Raw genomic sequence first — 6,975 nt, 5'->3', positions numbered from 1 at the left:
GGCGGGGCGCGGGGACCCGGCCGGCTGCAGGCCCCGCCCCCGGGCCGGGGGGCCAGGTCCTCAGGTCCCCAGGTCCCCAGGGCCCGCTCCTCGGCCGCGCGCACCCACGGCTGCAGCCGTTGAGTCCCGGCGCGCTGGCCCCGCGCGGGCCGCTCGCGCCCGCCCCGCTTCTGGCCCTCGGTGTGCGGGGCCGAACCTTGTTACCCCTCTCCCGTGTCTGGTCAAGACACTGAGTCCACAGCGCCAGACCCCGGGTTTATAAATCCTAACCCCCCCACCCTCGGGGGGCTGTGAGCCACGCCTAATTAACACCTGTCAGTGGTTCGGGGGCTGGACCGCCGCCGCTCGGAGGGACCAGCAGGGATTGACGACAGCGACTACTCTAGGTTGAGCACACTAAGCGCTGGTGGTTGGGTTATCTTCATCTCATCCTCAGTACAACCGGATGAAACGAGTTCTATCATCCCCACTTTACAGAAGAGGAAACTGAGGCTCAGGAAGACCAAATCAACCTGCATGTGGCCACAGAACAGGAAAGAGGTGAAGCTGGAATTGGGATCCAAATAATCTAGGTCCACTATGAGCACACATCTCTGACTAGGTTAAGGAATTGAGGCCCAGAGAGAGAGAAAGGGATTTGTGAAAAGTCCAACAGCTTAACTACATGAAGTAATAGCCCCTGGTTCTTGCTTCCCGCCCGCCAGTGTCTGGTACATAGGCACCAAATACATACTAATTGAATGAATGAATGAATGAATGAATGGCTGTTTCTTCTGAAGCAGTAGGGCCTGAATCAGACCAGTCCAAGATACTATCCTGGAGGGTATTAAAGCACTAAATTTTACTAGTACGATTATTACTACTAAAAAGGACTACGAAACATTGAAAATAGACTTAAAATGCCAGCACTGATTACATCTCGTTTGATTAGATCCGATGAAATTCGATCCTAGTCAGATCTCCAGCAGCAGTTTAGCAATGTACCTGACCTCTTGCTCAGAGATTCTTCCAGGTGCCAGTTACGTAAAAGGAAATGACAGAGGCTGTTTCTTCAAATGCACTTTCAGCACTCACTACGCTAAGAAGCCCTTCCCCTACAGTGTTCTCACCCCTTTGCTTGGTGCCCCTCCCTCCACCACCGACATTTTTCAAGGTGTAGATACATTGTCCAATTATTTTTCTGTCTTGTCACTGGGCTGTTTATCAAATGCACAGGTGACTGACCTGTACAACATTAAATCTCTGTTAGTGGTACAATCCAGTTGGTATCATTGGCACTGGATAAAAAGTCCATACAAGATTAATGACCACCCACTTGATGCCTTAAGACTCAATCGTATAATGGGGAATAATGGAAAAAACATCAAATTGGGTGTAAGAAGACATGAATTCTAGTCCCGGCCCTAGTCTCTCTCTGCACAGCGAATGCTTTTACATTTTAAATTCCTTCCATTTTAAAATGTAGCTTTGGTGCAATGGAAAATGGGCTGATTCTTGAAGCAGAATTGCTGACTAACTGGCCTGGCATATACTCGGGACACATGGAACATTTTGTGCCTGATACCTGGGGAGAGCTCAACAACCAGAATGAAAAGAAACAATGCACCGATGCATGGGGGCTTCTGAAGAGGGTGCACCCATCCACCCCGTCTACGTCGGCCTGAGTCAGGCTTACCTGCAAAGGACTCTTACACTTGAATATGTGACTACTTCTCTGACCAGTTAATTACATATGTGTCATTCTGATTAAAAAGAAAGTTCTTAATCACTTCTAAAAATGGTACTCTGTATATGTTCATTAGGGAGTTACCACTGTGGTCCTTGGTTTACGCAAGGGCGTTCAACACCAAAATGAGTTCCCAAGGTCAGAGGCTGTTTTGTCCATGTTAGTTCAGCAATACCTAGCATACAGGTAACATTCCATGAAGGTTTGTTAAAAACTGAACTAATTATTAAACTTAAGGCTAGCTCAGAGTATCACCTGAAAACCTGAGTGGGGTGGGACTCCCTAGCTCTTCTGCTAGCACTATAGAGTCCCCTATGAGAGGAATTTAAAAACCCATCTCATTCTGCTCAGAAGGCACATTTAAGGCTATACCAGGGGAGAAAGATGGGCAGGGAAGCTCTCATCTTCTGCTAAACACATTTCTGAGTTTTTGCAATTAATATGGGCTACTTATTAATGAAAATAAAGGTATTTTTATTTTGGAAAAGAGCAATCCCAGGCTGGCTGGTACTTGTGTCATTTAAAACATTGAAACAAGTAAGAAAAACAAACCCACAACCAACTTGTCCTCAGTAGAAGAAAGGAGGCCTCACCTTTCATGAAATGGTCAAGAGAGATGCTGCAGGCTGGACAGTATGTCAGGTGAGGAATACTGCTGGGTGGAGAGTTTCCCCTTGGCCCTCTCCTAGCCTGGCTCTGCCACTATCTTACCAAGCAGGCAGCATCTGAGGTTGGTCAGATGGTGAATGTAAAGGACACAGAGTTGGGGATCAGTGAGAACCTGAGCTCCAACCCCCAATTTTACCAGTGCTAACCATAGTCAAAAGTTACTTGAATTCACTGACATTGTGTCCTCCCACTTAATGGATTTCTTAGGAGGCTTATCGATATTAAGGAACTGACAAAGAGTAGATTTTTTTTTTTTAAGGCAGCAATTAATAGAGCTATTTCATTGCCTTGGTAAAGGGAATAGTGTGTTCTGCTGTAAAGGAGAATAGAAAACGCTCCATCTGGGAAGTTTGTTCTGAAATGATAACAGCTGTAGCCACTGTTCTCTTCCCCAGTGGGCTCATTTTTCTGAACTGACTATATTCATCTTTGTTTCACATCCTTCAAACATGTTCACTTGGTTATTTGCTTAGGGATGGCATCTTTCTGGGTTTCTCAGGCTGGATTCACCTTCCTCAAATATGGTAATACAAGTGAGGTCCGCCAGCTCCAGGGAATGCTGTCTGACATTCAAAATCCACACTTTCCACAGACTGTCTTGAAGCTGGATTAAATCCCCACTAACAATTGAAGGACATCAGGCCTAGAAATCCTCTGCGGCCCTTTGTCTGAAGAGGGCAGACTGCAGCATTCTATAATGCCCATGGAGAGCAGCCTGTGGAGAATCTGTATTTATCAGGAAAAAGAAAAAAAAAAAAAACTACCATAAAAATCAAAGTAACGAGTATATACTTTGATACTTTCATACTTTAAAAGTTTATATAAATTGTACCCAGGTAATTACCTAAATGCCTTCCCTTATCTTGTTTTAATTTTGTTTATAGCATTTATCACAATTTGAAATGACCTTATTTAGTGTTCACATTTTTTAATCTTCACTTCCCATTATGTAGGCTGCATGAGGCATCGCCCTGGCTAAAAATGCCTAGAACATAGTAGGTAATTAATAAATACTGAGATGAATGAAAGATCTACCTCACAGTATTATTCTGTAGATTAAATGAGATTTCTGTCTTGATAGCAAAATACTATCAACCAATAACATTATCGTAATTAATCTTCACTATCCATTTTATGGAGGAGGAAATTGATGCTTAGGAAACTTAAGTGATACCATGTCCTCAGCCCCAGAAAGTGGTCTTTGCTGAGAATGCCCTTGGAATGAAGTTGTTAGAAGAAGTATGAGCTAAAGGCAGCTAGCCTGGAGCTGACAGGGTGGGACAGGAAAGAGAAAGGGAGAGGAGGAAGGGAGAGGGAGAGAGAGGGAGAAGGAGAGATGGACTAATCAGATTCAGTCTGGGTTGATTAAGTTTTCACCTGAATGTTAGCAGGGGTCTGTGAAACCCTGAGTCTGGGTATCCATAGATGACAAATTCTCAAAGGGTCCACATCTCCCTCCTCTTGTTGGGGGGGCGGGGTTAGGGAGGGGAGGGATTAAAAACCACCGAGTTAAGAAGAAAAGATTAAGAAAATACCACACAGGGATGAGAACTGATGCTTGTCGAGTGCCTTCTAGACACTCTATGCTACCTGTATAAGCTTCATCTCTCCACCTTCCAACAATCTTGTGAAGCATTTAGGATGGAGAACCCAAAGCTCAGAGAGGTTGAGCAACCAGTTCAAATGTGGTAAGTGACAAACTCAAAATGTGAACCAAGGTCTGCTCAGCTGCAAAGCCCACGCTGGCCTCCACTCCGTGTCTTGACACCTGGGTGCCAGTCCCCTTTCCTCCATGCATGAGACTCGCTGCATGTTCCTCATGAGAACTGAGAAGGGATGATAGGTCAAAGTAATAACAAAGTAACAATGGTGATCATAATAACAGTATCAGTTCTTGAACTCTCACAATGTCCCAGGCACCATGCTAAGCAATTTGCATTAACTATCAACCTTCTCCTACAAACAATCCAGCAATATAGATATCATATAATCTCTATTTCACAGATGAGAAAACTGAGGATTTATGACCTACCCAAGGAGCGCATCCAAGAGTCAAAGCCAGGTTTGTCTGGCACCAAAATTCAAGCTTTTTGACCTTAAACTGCTTTGCTGACAGTTGCCAGAGAAGCCACCTGAGAAGACACTATCTAACTGACACGCTTAGTTAATTAATTCAGTCCAGCCTGGGTGCACGTGGCTACAGTGGAATGAGAAAGGAGAAGAGTAGTACCAGATGAATTTGGTGAGAAAGGCAGTGGGCAGATTATGGAGGGTATTAGAGGCCATGGTAAGGAATTTATATTTTATGGTAAAGTTTTATGGATCCTAGGTAGGGGAGTGATAACCTATAAATTGTTTTAACACTGTAGACAATATATCAAGAATTAAAGACTACAACTGATCTGATACTGTGCTTTAAAACAAACTCAATAATCCCTTATAACAGTCGTCTGACCAGAGACCTAACCTAAATACTTTATATAAAATAGTACACACATATACACTTGCTACTTTATTTTTCTTCAAAGCACTTATCACTACCTGATATATTTTTTGTAATGTCTCTCTCTCCACCACTAGAATGTAAGCGCCATGAGAGCAGGAAGTTTGTGTTTCTTCACTGCTTTATTCATCACCACCTAGACTGGTGCCTGGCAAATAGCAGGCAGTCAATAAATATTTGCTGAATTAATAAATAACAAAGATATGTTATACCACTCCCAAAGAAACAAAGAATATTTGCTGTTTATGTTGTTCATCTCCTGAATCCAATATGAATATTGGTTTCTATTCTCACCACATTACTGAAAATAACCTTTCTAAGGTCACCAGTAAAATCCCAATTGCAATATTTAAAGGAGTCCTTATCATGTCAGACCTCTCCACTATTTCTGACACTGGTCATTTCTCCTGTGTGTGAAACTCCATTTTGTTGGTCTCTATGACACTTCGCTCTCCTGAGTAACTTCAAAGTTTCTGACTGTTCCTTCTCTGTCTCCTTTTCTACCACTTCTCTCCCTTTAAAGGCTACAGTTCCACTAGGTTGAGTCCTGCGCCCACTACTTTTATAATACTCTGCTCTCTTTGGATGTCCTCATCCACTCTCATGGTCTCTACCATCACCTACAGGCTGGTGATCCCCAAATCTATAAGTCTAGTCCCAAACTTCAGATTGCTCAGTGGAGCTCTGAATCTATGTGGATGGATATTTTCCCCTGGAATCACCCTATGACTTAGCAGGTTCAAGATAAGACTTTGTCAACTTCTCCTTAAACTTCCTCTCTTCTGGTGAGCTAGGAGCTGTTGAGACAGAGATGACTAAGAACAGAACACTGTTGCCCCCTGGGACTTCCATCTACTCCTCCATTAAAAAAAAAAAAAAAAAAAAAGGCAGAGATCTATTTTTAGGCTGGGAAGATTTACAGAAAGCACACCCACCACATAGCTGCCTCCAAATTATTCTATTGGAAGGGTCACATCGTCAGCCTCAACGACTGTCTGGACCCAATGGCTCTGCTCCCAGTCCTCGCCCTGGCTGCCTGTTGGGCATCTCAGCCTGAAGGGACCCTGGGGCACGTCAAATGCAAAACATGCAAAATTTACCTCATCGGTTCCCCTTCCTAAATCATTGTTTTCCGTTACAGTTGGCGCCATCATCCACCCCCATTCTTCCAGAGGAGACACCTGAAAGCCATTCTCAATTCCTCTTTTCTCTCCTACCACATCCAGTTAATCCCTGTTCCATCTTCTCCTCTAATTTCCTACTGCATGAACCTTCTTGGTTCAATGTCTACTCTCTCAAACTCTCCAGCTATATACTTCTCTAACAATTGCTCAGACCCCCTTTATTTACAAAAGGGGAAGTTTTTAGGCAGAGCATGACAGGCAACAGGATCTAGCAAGAGTTTTGTTTTCATTGAGTTTATTTTTACAATTATCTTTTTACTTAGAATAATAATGTATTTTTTAAAATTTTGACAAAGTTTCCTTTTAAAATAAATTTACTTAAGTAAAAAAAAAATGAGTCTCTTTAAATAAAAATTAAGTGGATACTTAGTAGGTAGAAATTCATATAAGGTAAAATCATGAAGGTTCAAGAATGACTAAAGTTTGGGAAACATTAAGATAAAATCCAAGACCTTAAGGGTGACATATTACTTGAATCATAAGAAACTGATAATATATGACTATTTCTGTTTTGACCTACAAAAAGAACAATTTCATATGGTTCAGCCTAACAGAAAGTCCTAGGTTTCTAGTGTCTGCTTATGTTCTAGCAAAACCAACTGCTTGCCTTTGTCATGCACACACCCCGTTATTTCTCTCCTCTGTACCTTTGTCCAAGCCAGTCCCTCACCTGGATACCCACACACTCTTAGAATGCAGGTGTCACCACCTTCAGGAACATTCCTTGTCATCTGTGCCCCAAAGCAGGTGAGGTGCTGCTCCTCAGTCTGCATGTCTGTCCCCATGCTTGGGTCAGTCTCTCCTACTAGTCGGTGAACTTGTTTAGGGCAAGGACTCTTTGTTATTTAATGAATCCCAGTAGCCTCTGCCTGGACACAGGACCCTCAGTAAAG

The sequence above is a fragment of the Rousettus aegyptiacus genome, unplaced genomic scaffold, assembly GCF_014176215.1.
Source record: "Rousettus aegyptiacus isolate mRouAeg1 unplaced genomic scaffold, mRouAeg1.p scaffold_m13_p_1, whole genome shotgun sequence".
NCBI lineage: Eukaryota > Metazoa > Chordata > Mammalia > Chiroptera > Pteropodidae > Rousettus > Rousettus aegyptiacus.
Note: the sequence above shows the minus strand (reverse complement) of the source record.